The following is a 21623-nucleotide window of genomic DNA, read 5'->3' as shown; positions in this document are numbered from 1 at the left end:
AGTGGAAGGTGTCCCTGCCCATAGCAGGGGGGGTGGAACTAGATGAACTTTAAGGTCCCTTCCAACCCAAACAATTCTATACTTCTATGATAAATGCTTTTTGTTTTAATCAGGGGGCATTTTCCTTCCTTGAGACAAATATTATGCATAATTTTCATTTTAGGCTGCCCTTAGAATCTTACATGTTTAAGATTATTTGCACCTCTTCTACACAGACAACACTGTCAGTTTGGAATTTTAATTTCCATGAGCCAGAGATGGGACAAAGATATCACCTCCAGAGCCCTGAAAACAAAGGAAAAACCGTGACATTTTCTGCCAGCCAACTGATTGTTTTTCTTGTCTGCTTTGCATGTTTATATTGGTAGCTCTTCTACTGGTTTCTCTATACTTAGAGAGTATCTGCAAAAATGGAATCCTGATCTTACTTCCTAGGCACTGCTGTAAAAAGCATGGTTATCACTCTTGCAAACATCAGCTCACTTTTTTTAAGCTGTAACAACTCAGCAACATGCTCCAGGATTACATGAGTGCTAACACAGGTGATCATGCTGATCTTCACCTCATGACCCACAAATTTTCTTATCGCACTACCTCATACAAATGCGTACAAGCTCAAGGAAAGACAAAGCTGCAATACTGATGGGGAAAGCAGCAGGAGGGAATGCATATATTTTATAAAACATGCAAATATGTGTTAAGAAATTTGTCACAAATTTGCATGAGTGGGAAAGTTAAATTCTAATAAACGAACTAATGTGGATTTTTTTTCCAATAAAATTTTAGGATGAAGTTCTGTTTATTTCAATTTCCTTGGAACATTTTTTATCCACTGTTGAATTTTCATCCACTCTCCCATCCTTTTCACAGCCCCTTACTACTGTCCAGAAACTGCACCAACATTAAGTTTTTGAACAGAGAATTAAAGTGTACATGGCATTTTTGGTATTGTATGCATTTAATCATTTGTGTTAAATATGATTTGGTTTAATCAGTTCTTTAATGGCAATTTGTTTAATATACTCCGCACAGATTACTTTCAAGAAAGTGGAATGAGAAATTGAGCACTGTATTGATCATGTTGATTAATAGAGCTGGTGATTAATACCTTTTTTGCCACTCTGAAGGTCAGTCCAGATGTACTTCAGATGCAAATATTCTCAGTCAGGCTCTTCCACACAATTGACAACTTCGGCATTTTATTTGGTGGGGTGGGAATCAATCAAGGAATTTTAAAAAAAAAGCTGAACTAAGCAAAATATACAGCTAAAATATGCAACCATACAAACACTCCTAGATAACCTGCATTGATTACTAGGATTACATAGGCTGCTCTAAGTACTAAGAGCTTTAGGAAATGAAAACTAATCCTGTTCTCGAAATTGTTTTCAGACCAATGTGTTTGGACTGAAGGACAAAGCTTCTGCTCTGCTTCTTTTGTTTCTTATTTGTCCAACATTAATTAAAGGGTCTCAGGGAGACTCTGTAACTGCATATTGCACAAACTGCTAATGGGGCCTTTCAGTGGGATTCCTGCTAAGAGGCTAAGCGATCTTCTCTCCACTTCTTCCACAATTGGACAAACATTTAAATAGCTGACTCTGGATGCTAGCATAGACAATACATGTATATTATACATATACACAGTGCACTTCCAAATAACAAAAGAATGCTCAGACAAGACACCTGCAACTTAGGAGGACGTTTTTTTTTTATTATGTACTGTCATCTGAAACTGAAAATTATCAAAAGTTAAACCAGGAAAAAACACACATGTTGGACATGTATTTTTGAAAATTTAAAATAGGTAACATAGAAAACAAGAGTGGAAAGTGAATTAGATTACTGGAGTGTTTAAAGGACAGCAAGAGGAGGTGTTTCTACACAATCTCTTGGTGTTCTTTTCAGTGAAAGGATGCAATCCCTGATCCTAAAGCACCTGATGAGGCCCTGAAGCTAAGATCAAACCCCAGTGGAATAAGATAAATTATGTGCAGCAAACTGAACAAGTGCATAAGCAAGGAAACCAAGGGAAAGGAACTGAGGGAATACCCCTTGCTAGAAGAGAGTAGCAGAACATGATCTCATACAATCACAGAAACAGTGACTATCTCAATTCCACGATGTTTATTCTTCCAACAATAGACAACAGTTTATTTACAGAACACCATCTTATTTTCACTAGCTAGGGAGCACACTTGTTTACTATATACCAAGACTTCATCAGAAAGTTACGTGAAGGTACATGTGAAAGCTTAAGAGCATTTTACCGTCTCACCTCAGTAGGGAATCTCCTTTAGTCCTGGACAAGTATCAAAGAGGTTCATTAGAAACATTCATCAGAGGTTTACCAAGATTTACCAGCCATTCCTGACCAACTGGATTGCCTTCTATGATGAAATGACTGGCTTAGTTGATGTCATTTACGATGACCTTAGCAAGGTTTTTCAGACAGTCTCCAACAGCATCCTACCAGCCAAACTGAAAAGGCTACAAGATGAGTGGAAACCCCAAGCAGTGGCACTGGCCAGGAGCCAGCTGGCTGCAGAAAGCAGCTTTGCAGGAGGGGACCCAGGGCCTGGCAGACACTAAGCTGACCATGAGTCGTTGTTGTTCTCTCACAGGGATGAAAGCTATCCACACCTTCAGCTGTATCAGGGAGAGAGCAAGCAGCAGGGAAGTGCTTCCTCCCCTCTTCTTAAAAGGTGCCTGTGAAACCTCACGCGGAGGGCTATGTCCAGTTTGGGGCTCTGCAGTACAAGAAAGACTCACAGCCAAGGCCAGTGAGATTGTCAAGGGGCTGGATTATATGACATTGAGGAGCTGCTGAGAACATTGGGATTTTTCAGACTGGAAGAAAGAATATTAAGGGTCTCCCTTGCTAGTGATCCAAGAGCTGCCTTGCACTACCTAAGGGTGCTTATAGAGAAGATGGAGCCAAATCTTTCTTGGATTCACACAGTGAAAGGACAAGAGGTGAAGAACAAGCTACGGCAAGGAAAATTCTGAGTGGGCATGGGAAATTCCTTAGACATACAGTTTTAAATTAAAGTTCAGCACGAGAGAGGTTAAGCACTGGAGCAGCGTGCCCAGAGAGACTGTGAAAGTCCATCCTTGGGGATTTTCACAACTTGACTGGACCAGGTCCTCTGCAACTAGATCTAATTTCTTAGTTAGCTCTGATTTCAACAGGAGCAGATGATCCACAGAGTTCCCTTCCAACCTTGAATGTTTGATGACTCTAGTTCTAAGACTTGAAAGCGCTCAGAAGTTCAGCCTTAACAAGGCTGTTATTTATTTGTTTGGTAAAGGGGAAAACATGTAGATTCAGGACTGCTATCATTCCTTTCCGTAGTTCTGAGAAATTTCGGCATTTTTCATTACAGAAAGTGTACATTGGAGAAGGTTGGTGAAGAAGAACATTGCCATTGTTCTCATACTGGAGATTAATCCCAGACTGATTGCCTAAAATTCTTCTTAAGGATTTGGAAGTCACCTTGTACCCCCACATTACAGTATGTACATGAGTATTTCTGGAATGAGTTACTAAGACAATTAAAACAACAAAGAAATACAGTATGTTCTAATTACAAGGTTACAATTTCTTCAACCATATACTTTTATTTTTATGATTTACTGCAGTAATGTTACCTAGTAATTGAGCAATTGATAATTTTTTCCTTCCATGGTATTAGAAAGAAGATTTGAATTCACGGAGGAAGATTATGTTTTCCCAGAAAATCCCACCACATTTCTAGTTGGGTTTTTTCCATGTAAAATTTGTCTTGTTTCCAAAACTAATACTACCCATGTCTTTGCAGGTAGGACAATCTGTTTTTCTATACTTTACAATTGTGATTACCATAGGAACTAGTCATGAGATAGAGAACCAGAAAATTTCATCAAAACACCAGCTGATTAACTGACAAATACCTTCTGTTGTAAACCTCTTTCCAAACAAATCTAACCTTGAGGGAAGTATGTGAAAAGTGCACTTACTGCATCCTACTGTCTCACACATGCTCACAATAAACCAAGATTAATGTTATTTTTAGCTTTTTTAACTACAGAGAATTGAGTTTAATCCCTTTGGTAGCTAAATTACTAACGCTTTCATTTTTTTGCTTTTTGATTTTTAATGAGCATGCATACTGAGATACACAAATTACCTCTCCAAATGTTTCCCTTAGCTTTTGCCTTTCTCTTAAAAAATCTGCATTTAAAATTTTTCTCCTGACCTTTTTCTCTATCCTTAACGTTATCACGTAACATTATACTAGATAGTAAAGTCAATTTTACATTTAGTGATACAGTGAATAATTTTTCAGTATAATAAATTTTTCTTACGTTCATTTCCATAAGGAGAGAGTTAAACATATACTATTTTTAGACATGGATACCAAGGAGCTTTGTGAAAATTCTAGCTAAAAAAAAAAAAAGAAAGAAAGAAAGAAAGAAAGAAAGAAAGAAAGATGAGGTAAGATGGATATTTTTACAAGTATCATTACAAGTATCATAGCTGTGAGAATTTTGTTATTTAAGTGGTTAAATCTGGTTCTAATATTTCCAATTTTGGAAATAGATTACATTATTATTTAACTGTATGCAAACTGTATGCTATTTTAATTAATTGGTTACCTGTTTCTATACTGAGGTGTTTACAATGTGCCTAGATTTACCAGGTTTGAGAAGCTAGAAGTTTATTTCATTTTTTAGAATCCCAAAACACACCATAGTTTTGTGTTATTCTTCTGTGCTTTCATGTATTTAATGCCTTTATTAACAACTCTTAGGGCAGGTAGATGCCAATGTCTTGAACGTGTTACAAATTAATACAACTCAGCTGTGTCATCTTCAGCTTCACTTTCACCTGTTTATTGTGGCTCAGCCTATGATTAATGGAGCCAATCCTTGCCTGAAGGCTGAAAGCTACTCTTTATTAATTTCCACTTTCATGCCATGCACTGAAGAAGTTCATATCGCCTGGAGTGCACTCCTCCTCTCCTCTTTAGCTTAGCCAGAAAGTTCAATTTAAAGAATAACTATAAAAGAAACTAGGAGAAGGACAGAAAATAAAATAGTAACTGTAGAAAGCAAAGAAAGCTGTGAAAAGGGTAACAAGAAAGATTGAGTATTTGAGTATTGAGAAAAATCTGTTTTCCCAAGTTTAAAGTCTAGCAGTTATTCATGGCAGGAGGTGCTGCACTGCCTGAGTCCTGACACATAACTTTGCTTCATCAACATCCCGTGTAAGATGCAAATAATACTTTTAAATTAGGAACACAGAGAACATCTTAAGCCGGCCCAGTAAGAAAGACTGAGTGCCTATGTCCCAGCTCCCAGGTGTAGGTGTGCTAGTGGGACGACATTGTCCACGGAGAAGACGACGACCCCCCCTGCCAGGTGCCCTGAGCGCGCACGGCGCAGGGCTGGCCCGTCCCGCACTCGGCACGGGCCACAGCGCAAACCCCACCAGCTATTCGCACCCGGGGAGCCCGCGGGCAGCTCCCACTCGGCACCAGCAATTACACAGCCTGCGCGTGCTTATCTTTTATCTCAATGCGAAGCAGCGTGTTCTCATGTGAACATTTGCTTGGCAGTAGAAGTGGTGCACAGAATTGCTCACCGCCAGGAAAATCCTATACGAGTGCTAAAGGTGGGATCTGCACAGTGTGTTTTGCCCATCGGTCCATCCGAAGGGTTGTAAGAATATCTACACTATGCTCCTCTCCCTTCTAGTGTTAGCGCCAATAAACGGTATTTTTATTCAATACTTTACGGAGTCTGAGTGCCTTTTGTACTGAAATCCGTAACAAGCACTAGTCCTGGTGCATTGCACCAGGCTAGCATTCTGGTCATTGAACTACTGTTTTGAAAATGAAAACGAAGAAAGTAAAACACAAAACAAAACAAATTAAAACAACAACAGAAAAAGGAAAAAAAGCACGGTGAATTCCTGCCTTTCAGACACACCTTACATCGCTCATACAGAAATCAGTGTCTTGGCTCACTGAAAGCAGAAATCAATCTAGACTGAAAAAAATGAAAATATGAATTCAAAAAAGTCATATCTGAAAACATCTTTGGGTTCTACTTTTTTTCTTTTAAACTTATTTCCAATTTCTTCTTAATATCTGCAATGACAGTGCCTTTGGATATCGCTTCTATATAATTGTTTTCCTGGACCTGCCACTTATAAATAGAAGGAATCCAACTGATTACTATCAGTCCTCTTAAAATCACGTTATTGCCGTTATTTTCCTTCCTTAGGGTATATAACTAAGGTCAAAGGTGAAAATGAAACAAGACTGTTAGCTTTCCCGACATTGTATTTTTAGTTTACAGTTCTTTGGCTGTCTTTTTGAGGGTGGGATGGATGCTGCAGAGAGATAGGAACTGAGCTTGTGTGTTATTTAGTAACAGTAGTTTAAATGGAATAAATATTTTTTTCCACAGTGTGGCAGCAAAGCCTTTTAAGAGGAGGAACTGACTCATTTCGAGAACTTTTTGCTATGTCAGCTGAACGTTCTGAATAGCTAAAGTCAGAGTCCATAGACTCCTTGTCCCCAGTGAACTGGATTCTGTTCAGAAGACTGATTTTCAGCTCTAGAATTCCAAATCATTGCAGGGTCCTTTTTCTTACTTTACTACAGTTATTTATTTTTCAATGCTCCTTTTTTTCCATAATAAACGGCTTGAAATACAAAACAGTTCACAAAAATTCCGAGTGATGTTTTGCTGTGTTATACAACTATGCTGCAGACCCACAGGCAAAAATGTGAAAGAAACCTTCTTCTGTAATGCCTGATATGAAGAACTTAGGAACACGCAGGCAGGCACTAAGCGTCCTGCAGTTCAGCAAATGAATCAGATACAGAAATGGCACAGAGCATTCAAAGGCAATTTATTCTGTTTTTCTAATTCCCAATGTTTTGCGTGCCTCTGTGTGTGCAAATGAGCAAAAGAGAAGGCAAACGTGATCAAATCTAATTCCTGGAGAATTATATGAGACAAAAACATTTACAGCCCCACTCTGTAATCCTGTAATCCTCCAGATTCAGAAACACTACTTAAAAAAAGCAAAAATCGTAACCACAGTTCTGTGACCTATGGCTAAATCCCTCCTGATTGCAGCAATGTTCCAGCCCAGTTTTCCACCTCATTTGAAACCAATTAAGGGACTGAGCATTTTTCATTCCTTTCACTCTCCACCCCTACTTACTAGGTACTACTTTTCTTCTAATCAGCTTAAGGCTGTCTAATTTTGAACACAACATGTCCATTTTATCATCAGTTGACTTTTTACCTTCTCACAATACTATTTATTCTTTCATGCTTAAAGTCAAAGGGTGAAATTCTTTCTTAGACATAGTGATCTCAGTTTCTTAAAGGCTAAAGAGAAAATTTTTGCTATTTTGGAAAAGGTAAGAATTATCTTTTCCAAGAAAATTAGTTTTTCATTTCACTATGTTTCAAAGCAATCCATCAAGGAAAAGACTTTGTATAGTCATGAAAATAATCAAATATTTAATTATGGCTATACCAACTCAGCAAAGCTAAGCAGCATGGTTGATTTATTTTCAGCAACAGACAATAGAAAAATGACTATATTTTAGGAAATAATGTCTAATGTGAAAATGATTTAAAATATAGGAGTCTGCATTATATTCAGTTAATTAAAAGTACTATTTTAGATATAGAATATTCTGTGTGATATCTAGGATATGGATTATTTAGGCATCTGGCTAAACCAATGTCTAAAGTGTAACTGAATAATGAAATTACTGGAGGATCTCTCTTAAAATCTGTGTGCTCATTATGAACACACATGTATGTACTTTCATATGCATCAGATGGTCTTCCTAAGTGTGACTCTAAATCTTATTATGCCAAATTTGGATTTATAGAAATTCAGAGAGGCCAAAATGGATATGATGTGTGACATTAAAGAGGTTCATTTCTCATCTGGGACTTGCTGACTCATGGTTTAAATATACAGTGATAAATTACTTCTGGGAAAGAGTCTAATGGTGTGTATCAAACAGAAGAAGCTATTAAATTCTAATATTTAAAATTGTGGGAGGAAATAAATATTTGGCTACACTGAAAAGAGTCTTGAAAAAACGGGGAGGGTTTTTTTTTAAATTAAAAAAATAACAATTTCCTTCAACTTTTAATCTCAGCAATGCATGTAAACAGCAAATGACCCACAACATAAATCTTTCAGAAATGATTCTATTGTTATTGTCATATTCTGGTAAATCAATACTGACTTCCTGTCTTGTCACCCTCCTTTATCTTTGATAATGGAACAAGGTTATTTTATCAGTATAAATTAAATTTATCCATGCTTTGCTATGGATGACTTTAAGTCCATTTACTATGAAACACCTGCTACAGGGTCATCTATAACCAGCTCTTAACTTCAATATATTATAAAACATTTCAAATTAATTTCAGAAATGTTTAATGAAAGTGGTTAAAGGAACAGAGCATGGTAGCTGCCCGTGTGCTGCCTGCAGCTATGATATGACCTGTTGATCTTAGAGCAGGGTATTACCTGTGTTCAAAGGCTCATTATTAAATGTCAGAAGTTCACAGTCATTTGAAACAGACATTTTTAGCTAACACTTCTTAGGTTTAGTGTAGGTTAAGTGCTCTACTGTATTAAATCTCTGAATTTAACAGGAATGAGAAAGAATATATAGCTAATGTTTTACAGGGATACATACCACCGATAGCTCCTACTGCTTACTGAAGAGAGTTGTAATGATGCATGCAAACACACAAATATACCTGCTAGCTAGTTACATGTATTTTACAAACAGAATCTGGATTGTCTGATTACTTCCTGAGCCTACTAAATCCCGTTGCATTTTGCTGCATTAAAGGAGACTGTAATCTTTTTATGAATTCCTAGAGGTACAAGGAGTGCTCCTAAAAGTATGCAAAAGGAAACTTATAAGAGAAAATTTATTATTGCGACGCCAAAGTTCTCTATGCAGTAGTCTATTCCACTGCAAAAGATATCCACAGAAAGAAAAAAAACCCCGAAATCACTGCTTCAGTAGGATTAACTAGCTCAGTCACTTGGCTGGTTATCAAGTAGTCACCACATATGGCCACTGAAATGGAAACTGCTTGAACTTGATGAGAAGTTGGGATAGGCTAGAGTCAAAATTGGACTTCTGTTTGGCTTAAAACCATGTAACAGTATCTCTTCTTGCTACTGCTTTCAGCATCCACTCTCCAGCAAGGCAAACTAAAGCTAGGATTCAAATAAACCAAGGCAGGTACCCACAGCAATGCAAGCACATTAGGAAAGTGAGCTAATTTACATCATGGAGCTCCACGCTGCTGTGACCGGTTGAAGTTTAGCCAGCTATTTTTACACTATAACGAAGTCATCAGGATAAACATTCATATCCCTGCATTGTCTTTAACCAATTTGTCCCTACCATGCTTCAGATGAATACCAGTGAACCCATCCACCACAACCAACCGCACGATCTGGTGAGTCCTTCCTTGTCACATTGGGAAACATCACCACAGTGTTCTCTTATGAGATTATCTCCACTTCAAAATCACTAGCAATCATTTTAAAAATACACACACAAATATAAGAATCAGGTTTGGGGGGTTTAAAGGAGGCCTAGATTTCTACTTTCCTTCCCATCCCCTCACAGTTTGGTGATTACTTAGCTTCAGGATAGGGAAGGTTACTGAAAAAAAATTATTTCAGTTTGAAATTTATAAACTAAGGTCACTTCATGAAAAATAGGTTTAGCTTGCATGAGTGTATTGAGTTTGTGTGGCAACGTTTGTTAGCAGGTGGGGTTACAGGGGTGGCTTCTGTGAGAAGCTGCTAGAAGCTGCTGGAAGCTTCCCCTATGTCCGACAGAGCCAATGCCAGCCGGCTCCAAGATGGACCCGCCGCTGGCCAAGGCCGAGTCCATCAGCGATGATGGTAGTGCCTCTGGGATAACATATTTAAGATGGAAAAAAGTTGTGGCAGGCACAGAAACTGCAGCCTGAGAGAGGAGTGAGAACATGTAAGAGAAACAGCCCTGCAGACCCCCAGGTCAGTGAAGCAGGAGGGGGAGGAGATGCTCCAGGTGCCGGAGCGAAGATTCCCCTGCAGCCTTGGGGAAGGCCATGGTGAGGCAGGCTGTCCCCCTGCAGCCCTGGGAGGTCCACGGTGGAGCAGATCTCCACCTACAGTCCGGGAAGGACCCCCACACTGGAGCAGGGGGATGCCCGAAGGAGGCTGTGACCCTGTAGGAACCCCGCCCTGGAGCAGGCTCCTGGCAGGACCTGTGGCCCCATGGAGAGAGGAGCCCACGCCGGAGCAGGTTTTCTAGCAGGACTTGTGACCCGTGGGGAACCCACGCCGGAGCAGTGTGCTCCTGAAGGACTGCACACCGTGGAAGAGACCCACACTGGAGCAGTTCATGAAGAACTGCAGCCCGCGGAAAGGATTCACATTGGAGAAGTTCGTAGAGGACTGTCTCCTGTGGGAGGGACCCCATGCTGGAGCAGAGGACGAGTGAGGAGTCCTGCCCCTGAGGAGGAAGGAGCGGTGGAGACGTATGATGAACTGACCCCAACCCCCATTCCCCACCCCCCTGTGCTGCTGGGGGGGAAGAGGTAGAGAATCCGGGAGTGAAGTTGTGCCCGGGAAGAAGGGAGGGGTGGAGGGAAGGTGTTTTGAGATTTGGTGTTATTTCTCATCACCCTACTCTAGTCCATTGGTAATAAATTGAGTTAATTTTCCCCAAGCTGAGTCTGTTTTGCCCGTGACAGTAATTGGTGAGTGATCTCTTCTGTCCTTATCTCAACCCACAAGCCCTTTGTTATATTTCCTCTCCCCTGTCCAGCTGAGGCGGTGGAGGGGAGAGTGATAGAACAGCTTTGGTGGGCACCTGGCACCCAGTCAGGGTCAACCTTCCACAATGAGAAAGAATTAAAGTCTACCTCAGAGAAAAGCAATTACCAGAATTCCAGGGTCTTGGGAAAGGCTATAACTCCTCTAGGGAGGAACAAATGTTCCACAAAGTGGATGTGTGGCTTAATGAAGTTAAAAATTCCTTTTTTATATATATATGCATATCTATAACTTGTGTGTCTTTGCACACAAACACAGAATACAATTTTCTTTTATTGGCTGATGCTGCCTCCACAAACAAGTATTCAATAAAACTACACAGCTATTATTTATAGAGTTATTACAATTGCCTAACCAGTTTCACAACATGCAAAATAAACTAAGGAATGGCATAGAGAAAAAAAGTAAGACAAAACATTTTGAGAGAGAGTATTACAGACATTTTTAAACACAAAGCTAGAGTTCATTAGGTAATATTGCCCTATTAGTCTATGTATTTACATTATTATACATATATATGCACTCTCTATAGTTTAATATTGCAATAATATTCGTATATTACGCGGGTTTAGAAGATACTGTGAAGCCATAATTTTGATTTCATAGGTAGTGTCTCTGTTTACTTGTCCCTAAGTGCATAGTTAGACCATCTTCACAAAAAGAATGAGGCCATGTTATTTTAACAATATTTAGTCGTCCTTGCCTTATTTTCTATACACCCTCAAGGTACACAATGGATCCAAAACTATCATTCCATGTGGCCTTTCCAATGGTTCTCCTCACCACCATGTTCAAGTGTTTCACAGACACTGCTGAACATATCTTTATACATTTAGCTCATGGAAGAAATGGTGACTTTCTCTGTAATACAGTGTATCAGGGTTTAAAAACAAATTAGGCATCAGGATCTGTAAGTTTTAAGAAGACTAAACATGCATGAGTCAAGCATTTAGCCATACTTAACCACAAATGAAGGAGCAGTGAGTGGTGAAACTTTTAAAAAAAAAAATAATATTTTTTTTTTTCTATTTCTCCATAACTGAAGTAAGGGGAGGGTACTTTACTAGATTTTGCAAAACATTACTTGGAGTTTACCCCGATCTCTTCAGTTTGCTAATTAAGTCATCCTCTTTAATTAATCCTGGTTTAGCCTATTTTATATTCATTTACTCCAAAAGGACTGCAGCAAAAATACAAAAACCAATCAGGATCTAAACAGATGTGCAGAAAGGAAGGTATTTCTGGAGCCTAAACTTCCCCTTTGTCAGCCATGGTAAGGCAGTTGTTCTGAAGAAGCACCTTTTAATTTCAAAAGAAATAAGGGGTCCTGAAGAAAATAATGGAAAGAAGACTGAGCTGGCAGAGGCATTTGCAAGATCCAACATTTTTAGCTCCAGCTCCCTGCTCTGGGTGCTTCTGCTACCTGCCGCTTTGGAAATTTAGGTCTGACAAGGCAAATCTGAGCATTACTTGAAAATAGATCATTTTTATGTGTGTTAATTGCATTTTATTCACTGAAAAGTTAAAAAGTTCTGGCTAAGTAATCACCCAGAATGAAGTAATTCAAAATTAGGAGACATTTTTAGAAGTGCAGGGCCAAAAATACACTTAAACTTATACAGCAAAATTAATGCTATTACTCCTGAACAGCAAAATATTTATGTACATCTGTAGTTACAGAGATGCTACTGTGTAGTAAACTAGAACATGACCTTCAAGTGCGCCAGTTTATTCATGGAAGCACCTTTTTCATACGTGGTTAAAAACTTCCCACTTTCTTATGGATGTTTAAACTACTTCACATTTATCAAGGGGATAAGAGCATACAAATGGAAAATTACTACGTTTACTAATTTTATGGTATCTTACCTCTTAGTAAAATCAAATAAGCTCTGCCTTTGTAACAGCAAATGAACAGTGAACACTTCAAAAAATGAAGGTGTATGTTCATCTTTAATAGAACAGCTAAGTTCATGGAAGCCAGGAATACGCATGCGTTTTGCAAATTTGGAGGGAAAGAAGGTCCTACTAGTACACTGGAAAACAAAAGAATGAGTGCATGCCAAGCATTAGTGCCTTCATGTTCAAAGAGGAAATAAAGTATAGAAGAAATTAAGTAGTGCGCTACAGCTGTGCCAAGGCTTTTGAAGGATTCACAGGACCTCTGATATTTGGAAGAAACGTCCAGTTTTGGCAGAAGACAATTTGGGGCTGAAATGTGGTCCCTAGCTGAGGTGAAGCGATGCTTATCCCTTGGCACAGAAGTGCCACGCGGCCAGGACGAACCACACAGGGCAGACGCTGCAATTTCTCCATGTCACGTTACAGGACAGTTACAGACTTCCAGGGTTTTATTATAAAACCGGTATTCATCCCAACGTGGGCTGCGAGACACAAACACGCACTGGGACAACACCATGACAGTGTCTGTGTTTTGATCCCGTGGAAGATGTGCCTCCAGCCACGTGAAGAAAGCCCCCCCCCCCCCCCCCCCTCCCCAGGAAAAAGGGCAGCTGGGAGGGATCTGCAGGTCATTGGAGTGACTCATCCAGCCCTGTCCCTCGTCTCCGTCTTCTCCAATGCTGAGCAAACCTGACCTGGACAACCCCATCTGTCTCCTCTCAAGTGTAATAGGCAAGCTACTTTTATTCTGTGTTAAGAAAGAATGCCAAAGGGGACGCATGTTTATAAAGTATTTGCAGCTCCAATAACAGAAGTGTTTCACCAAAAGTGGCGTATTCACCTATTCCTTTTTTTTTCTAGTTTAAGAGGGTTTAGCTCCCAGATACCTGTATTCCTTTATGAATACTACTGCGTATTTGTAAAAATAACTAAGCAGCTGTTGTCCTTAAAATTTCCCTCTTGGAGAATCATGTGTTTTTCTGCAGAAATTTATAGCTAACCCACATTTACTTTCTTCTTCCCAACTTCTTCTGACACTCAGAGCAGAAGACCATTTGACACAGGCTCCTGAAAGCACAGACCCAGTCACGCTGCCTTCATTTGAGGCAAGGAGTGCAGAGCACTCCATTCCTTCACCACGTTGCTGTCTACTGCTGTCTACAGATCACAGTGCTGTCAAAAAAGGGCTTTATTTATAGCAGGCTGCTGAGTCTGTCTGAAATTATTTGTATCTCACAAATTATGCTCCATGACTGGCTTTGTTATGGGAAAACACGTCTACATAATTGATAGCAGAATACAGGAAGGTGCTAACAACTATCAATTTCTGTTGCCAAAAAGCAGCTGAGCCTGAAATGTCCTGCTTAATGTACTGGCAAGATTATCTGATACATACATAAAATTGTCTAAAATGCTATCATTTGGAACCAATTTTATACTTTTTTTTCTTTAAGTATGGAATAAAAACCAATCTACAATACATACCAGACTTACCCCCAAAGTTTCAGAATTTTATTCTAATTCTCTGTGTATTAAGAGGGAAGATAAAAGACACTTCAAATGTAAAACATTTACCAAATAAAGGATATAGTTAGAAATATAATTCCCTATTATAAGTGGTAGAATAAATTAAAATAAAACTATTTGTTACTTTGCTCCAATGAAGGTTTAAATACTGGATATTTCAAAGTCAGTCTTTGACATACTGAATACTTCTTTAATAGTAGGGACTAACCAGTCACTTCATCTTTTGCTGCAAAGACACAGGAAACTTCCTTTTTGAATTATTAAACACTCTTTGAATGCAGCTAAGGTTCACAAACGTGACAGTCTGATGAATCTCATGACTATGTTGCATTACCAGAAAACTAAAGATCCTTGGCAGCTTGATAAAAAATGAATTGTTCTCTCTACCAAGCAGAAGGATAAAATCTGGCAAAAATTAGATAAATTAGTATTTGTTAATGTTCCCATTTTTTCACATGGCTTTTTACTGTTCTGCAACAATTAGTAACCTCTAAAACCTAAGCTAAAATCTGGCTTTCCCTCTGGATTATGAATTTAGAACCTAATCTACAATAATGACTGTAAATTATCTCTAAACTCATATAAAAGAAAAGCATATGATAGAAAAGCTCTAATTTCATAATTCCAACAACATTAAAAAATGTTTTGACAGTTAATACTAGAGAGGATTTTTCTGACAATTTCTACTGAGAGAATTACTGTTCTTCCCAAAATAACAATAATTTATTTTAGTGGAAGTATGGTAAATGTAGTTTCTACACTGCAGATAGACATGCTAGTATGGCTACATACTGCTCAAAACATTCCGATGTGGAATTTGGAATTGTCCTTAAATGTGTACTTTCTCTGTGTTGAAATAAAATTCTGTTTAATGGGCTTAAGAAACTTCTGTGATTTGAGTGTCTGTGACTGAAACAACATGTAGGTCTTTCTGTGTTTTTGTAGCGTTGTCCAAGCCCCACTCACTATAATCTTGCCACCTATGGTACAAGGGGTTCTCTGGCAGAGGGCTCTGGCCTCATTTCTCCAGTCTCTTTAGGGTTTCTTTTCTGCTTTGAGATGGAGAAGAGTTTCTGATTCCTCTGCCTCTCCAGGCAGGATTGCAGCTGCTGCTGTTCACTTCATTTTTCACTTGCCAGGTAAAGTTTTTTTATTTACCTGGAATGTTCTTTGTTCATTTAGTTAATCTTAACAGAATAAAAAGCCTTATTTATCGAAACTAGGGTGCTTCAAGGGGAAAGCACAACATTATAGTGGATGATAAGTGGATCAACAGCCCAGAGAAATATGGGCACTTGCCTATTTTAAATTGGATGCGAGGACACAAGTCAGGGTAGTATAAGAGCCAATGACAGTGTCATTGAAAAAAAATATAAAGAAAAATAAGAATCAAAAATAAAATTAAAGAAACATAAAATCAAGAAAACTCAGTGTTTGAAATGCAGAGCTTACTGTCCAGGTTTTATTTTCATTGAGTATTGCACACATTTTTACCAATATGTGACAGAAGTTCATGATATTAGTATCACACTAAATTTTCGGTCTTACCCAAAGCATGTACTCATTAGGAAAGGACAAAACAGCTGAGGAAACATTTGTAGATGCCTTTTAGCTTTGGAAGGAGCTTTTGTACAAAGCTGAGGTGAAGGCACTCAACCATTTCACAGCTGACACTCCTAGAAACTTTGCTGCCACCTTAAGGAAATACCAAAATAACTCTGAGAAGGCCAGGTGTTTACATGTGCAAGACACAGAAGAGAAGAAGAAAGGAAGAAAGAACATAAAAAAGAATAAACCAACCAGTCAACTGACCATTTGGTCATGTAGAGACCCAAAAGATTTAAACAAGCAGATAAGAACTAAGAAATTTCTTCCTCTGCAAGGGGAAACCTTGTTGGGAGGACAGCAGAGGAACCGTGCCTGACGCATTAAGGGCAATCTGGCAGCTTCCTTTAGATGAACAACATGTTAGTGTACATTTGACATTGCCTTTGGGAGAGCATTTCTTCAGATTACCAGTTAGGTTCTATTCAGTTTTCAGACTGAAAATTTGCAGGAACCTGTAAGTTTCTGATAGATGAAAGGGTACAAAGGTCTACAAAAATGACTTTTTGGTCAGGAAAGGAAAGCCGAAAAGCACAACCAGAGGTTGTGACCAGAAGGCCAGAGCTCTTGGGCTACAGCTAAATGCACACAAATAACACATTGTGTTCAAAAGAAAAGGCTACTCTGCAAAAAGTTAACCATGCACCCTACGGCCAAGTAACAGCTAGGCTGACACTATCACAGACAGGAATAGCAGAACAAAGATCCTAACTTAGCCAAGTTAGATGCCCCCACCAGTTACCTGATAGCAGTACAGGGATGTCCTAATGGCTGCAAAGGTTACTGAAGACTCCGAGAATTGGTCGAAGTTTTAAACCGTGACTAAGTTTCCTTGGGCATGCAGAAAGAATGGCATGACAGCCTGGCGAACGTAAGAGAGGAAAAAAAGCAAAAAGAATGAGACCTTAATTCACAAGTGAAGACATTACCAGCATGGCAGAGCTTTGTGAGGCAAATCACAGGACTGGACTATTGGTGTGGAACAGTTCAAAAGCAAGCTCTCTCAATAGAAAAAAAGTGCAGATGTTGTCTTTAGTTTCAAAAACACATATAAATGCTATAAAATAGAGAAGCAGATTTTAAAAAAATGAGTTTGTTGAAAATCTTGGAGCGTGGGTGCAAAGGGAAAAAAAAGGAAAAGAGCAGACATGTTAAACTGAGCCAGAAAGCGAGGACTACATCTTTATCTTTGGGGGGAAAGGGTGTTGGGTTTTGTCAATGAAAAACTTCAAAAGCATCTAAAGGAGATGTGACAGAGACTTAGAATACTTAGGTACCACGTGCAAAAACTAAGGCTCAACTTGTCAGGACATTACATTGGGAGGTAAATTGTCATTTCAGAGTAAGATGCTACCATGGGAGTGTTTTGTTTGTCTGTTTTGGTGCTATCTAATAGGAAAGAATGGATTAACAATATGAAGAGAGGTCTTCTGGGGAGAGCAGTCACAAACTGATTTGTTAGGAAAAATGAGATATGACAGCTACAGAAATAAACCAGGAACACCTTCCCATTGCATCACAACCATCAAAACCAACAGATTTCAGGAAACTCTGGAAACTGGTTAAAGGTGTTTTTGAAAGATGACTTGAGGATAAATATGTGCAGGTATGCTGGCAGTTTATGCAGGAAGGTTACATTAAATGCACAAATTGTCCCAAAGAAAGGAAAGAATAGGCCATTGCACTTGGAAATCTTCCATGATTGGCTGTCAAAAAGTAACCACACAAAAAAGGAAAGCAAGGTCATATGATAAAGGAAGAATATAGAGAAAAAGTACATAAAACAGAAAAATCTGAAGTATAAAATGAGTTTCAAATTGCAAGTGACAAAAGCAAAAGAAGAATTTTAAAATAACTGATAAATAAAAAAGAAAACAAGCAAGTCAATGGTAACAGAAAAGGAGAGAAAACAATGGAGGAAAGGGTGAAACTTAAAATACCTAATACCTCCTTCACTCCAGCCTTCGAAAATGGTAAATCTTGACAAGACATTCAAGACCACTTGATGAAAAAAATTGGACTGCAAGCCAAAGTATGCAAAGAATACATTAATGAATATTTAGATAAGATAGATATGTCCAGATTGGCTGGGCCTTATTAAATTCACCTTAGAGAAACTAGACAGTGATTTCTGAATCATTAACAATTATTTTTATGAGCTTCTGGAGGACAGGGGAGGTCCCAGAGGACTGAAGAAGGGCAAATACAGCATTTGTCTCTTAAGGAAGAGAAAAGAGAAGACTGATAGAATGACAGACCAATCAGCCTACTTTTGATTCCTGGAAAGATCCTGCAATAAACTACTAGACAAATCTTTTGCCAGCGTCCACATAATTTTCAGAATAGACCCCTCTTATTGCAAACTGTAATCCTAAAAAAGAAAAAAAACCCCACACAAACCAGAAATACCCCAAATGTGTGTGTTTTCAAACCAGTACAAAAAAAAATAATTTTTTTATAGGGCAGGTGGCCTGGTGGTGTACAAAAGGTATGGCAGGTCACAAAATACACAAGTAAAACAAGTATTTCTGGCATTTATGTGCCAAGAGAGATAAACAGGGTCAATATTCTTCAACAGACAATAAGTCCACAAGAATATAGTGATAACTTATGGGAAGCCACTTCTAAAACTGACCCAAGTGAATTACTGTAATTGCCAAGGAGAGGCAGAACTTACAGAATAATGGGGTTTTCCTCAATAATAAACAAAGTTTTGTAAACTGATTTCCAGTCCAAGAGTAATATGGCAGTTGCATATTGTCTGCAAGCCATGCAGGGCTAGATTACACAGGCTCATGCACTCACACAGTTGTAAAGGTTGGACAGAAACCTTTGAAAAATGAACTGGTCCAGCCTCCTGCTGGAAGCAGGGCCAACTTCAAAGATGGATCCATCTTCAAAGTTAGGTCAGGCCGCTCAGGGCTTGTCCTACCAAGTTCTGAAAATCTTCCAGGATGGAGATTTCAATCTCTCTGGGCAACCTGATCCAGCATTTGATCACCCTCAGAGCTGAGAACTTTTCGTTATGATCACACAGAATTTCCCTTGCTGCAGCTTGGTCGCATGCACAAGTCGTGCTCCATCTTCTCTACAACCAGCCTTTAGGTAGCGCAAGTTCCCCTTAAGCCTTCTCTTGTTCAGGCTGAAAAAGTCCAGCTCTCTCAGCTGCTTCTCAGTATCATATAATCCAGCCCCTTAAACATCTGGTTGGTCTCAGCTGGACTTGTTCCAGTTTGCCAACCTCCCTGTTGTACTGCAAAACCAAAGCTGGGCACAGTCATCTGCAGCACTCGCCCTCTGCTCTCACAGAGCAGAGTGGAAGAAGCTCTGCTACAGGACAAAGTACCTGAAACACAGAAAAAGCCAAGTCCTTCTCTTATTAAACCTGACTGCAAGTCTAGTCTAGTGCTCTAGAGACGAACTTGCTTCTTACCCCATATTCACTGATAGGCTACAAGGTGGGAAATCACTCTTAGTCCTACTATAAGTTCCCCTGAGGGGAATTATAGCTGAAGGGCCAACATCACTAATGTTTATCAATTCAACAAATGTATTTTTAACTGGTGAAGGAAATCAATATGGGTTTTAATCACCTTATTGTCCCACATGTTCCTCTAGACGAGTATAGGAGAAGCCATCTCAGGTAAACTGCTGATTCTATTTTTTTCCTCTTTTTCATGTTCAGAAAAATAAAAATAACTCAAAATAAAAATAGCCTCTCACTTGTACTGCCTCAAACAACGCTCAGACAAAACAGTGCAGAAAATATCTAGCAAATTCCCAGGTCGGTGCAAAGAAGTCAAGCAAGACAAGTTCCACTTGCAAAGTTTCTCCCACAGTAGGTCTGCTGAGAGGCAATGAGCCTTCAGTTGCCAAAGGACTGAATTCACAGTAGCCTTTATACATATATGGTTGAAGTATTAAAGCTCATGGTGCATGACTAAAGAAAAACCAACTAATCCTTATTTTTAGACTCTGTCTCAGAGGTTCTGTCTATATTCTTCCATCTACATGTTAAACTCTTTTGGCTCTAAAATGCATGATTTTTGCCACAGAAACAAGCCAAGGTGAAAACACTTCTAAACGTTAGCTCATCATGCATCTTCATAAGTCATGATCCACGTAAGCACTCCTAATACTGCACAATCCATAGGCACAAGCTATTTGCAATCCTTTTGTAAAAGCCAAGAAAAAATGCAGGAAAAGCTGTAGGGATTTGGAACCTGCATGGTCTCAAAAATGCACCCAAAAAAAAAAAAAAAAAAAAAAAAAAGCAGTCAGCTCTACCAATTCTCTAAAGTAGTTTCAAGCTGGAGCATTCAGCACAATGGTATTTTATAGTGGAACAGAAAATTAGTTAGATTTTTGTGTTCACCTCCTAGCACAGACTGTAGGAGTTGTATTCAGGTTTATATCCAAAGTTTCTAAGGAGGATATTTCTCCTCCACTTACATGACTTCAGACCCAGCACAGGGCAACCTCCATAAGTTAAGAACTTTTTGTACTGGTGCAGGGCAAATACACCTTCAACTTAGTATCCTGCCTCCATCAGTAGCCAGTAGATGTGTGGAGAAGACTAGGAAAGTGGTATTTCCTTCAAGATATTCTTGACGTTTTCGGCCACGGCTTTCTGAGCCAAAGGTAAATTTCCTGCATAGTTACCTTGTTGGATTTCTCTTCCATGAATTTATAAGCTTGCTTTTTTGAATCCTTCTAAGCTTTGGCCAAAATCAGTATCATTTACAAGTTGACTATGTGCACTGTGATAGGTACCTCCCTGGTATGTTTTGAATCTGCCACCTGATAATTTCACTCCTCATACTTTAATTACGAGAAACAATGAACCTCTTTATGTCCCTGCATGCTGCTCACTTTTTATAACCTCCTACCTCATCTCCCACCTTCCCCCTCATTAATCATTTTTTTCAAGGCTGAAGTGCCCTGATCTACTTAGACATGTCCTTGTACTAAACCCCTTCCGTACCTTTGATCATCTATGCTGCCTTTCTCTGTACTCCTAGCTTTGTTTTGTCCTTTTTGAGACACCAGAACAGCATACAGGATTCAAGATGAAGGCAGTAGATTCATACAGTGATATAATGATATTTGTTTTTGTTCTTTTTTTCCTTTCTTAATAATTCTTAATGTCATATTTGCTTTTCTGATAGCTACTCAACACTGAGGTGACATTTTCAGAGCACAACCTATTATAACTCACAGATCTCATTCTTGAGCGATAAAACCAAGAACATAGCACACCATTGTGGATGTAATAGGAGGACTGTTTTAAACATGTACATTACATTTATGAGTATTAACATTTTATCACCCATTCATTCCACATGCCTCTGCAATTCTTCAGTTTTGGCCTTTTGCCAAAGAGGAAGTTCTCCCTTCCCTGCTGTCCCCTTTTGCTGGGATTGTGATAGCAGCAATGAGGATGAGGTTTAGATTTAAGGAGGTCACTGTGAAAAAAAAGACTGGTTATAATCTTTACATATAAAGCCTGGAAACTACTTTAGTTTTTTCTGGTAATATAAGCTATTTTTCGCTATTTTTCACCATTTTCAATTATGAATCAAAGGGTTAAAAAACAGTTTTGTTTTTTTTTTTTTTTTTTTTGTATTAAAAGCAAAAAGAAATCTCTGAAAAGATAGATAAACAGGGTAACAGGGACATCCGTAAGTATAACTACAGGACAGGT

The 21623-nt window shown here is 38.9% G+C and overlaps 1 protein-coding gene across 6 annotated transcripts in view; it reads right to left on the bottom strand.

The window, feature by feature from the left end:
- The window catches only part of KCNIP4 (potassium voltage-gated channel interacting protein 4), a 460551-nt gene that overhangs the window by 285018 nt on the left and 153910 nt on the right, over nucleotides 1–21623 (bottom strand). Inside the window, exon 1 of one of the 6 annotated variants that reach the window (XM_049795605.1) lies at nucleotides 1109–1195. The exons of the other annotated variants lie outside the window; for them this stretch is intronic. The gene's annotated coding sequence lies outside the window, so the exon portion shown is untranslated. Of the gene's footprint in view, nucleotides 1–1108; nucleotides 1196–21623 lie in introns of those variants that run through there. 6 annotated transcript variants of the gene reach the window in all.

Source organism: Accipiter gentilis, chromosome 3 (genome assembly GCF_929443795.1).
Source record: "Accipiter gentilis chromosome 3, bAccGen1.1, whole genome shotgun sequence".
NCBI classification, from domain to species: domain Eukaryota; kingdom Metazoa; phylum Chordata; class Aves; order Accipitriformes; family Accipitridae; genus Astur; species Astur gentilis.
The sequence above is the reverse complement of the archived record's forward strand: the minus strand, read 5'-3'. Positions and strand labels throughout refer to the sequence as shown.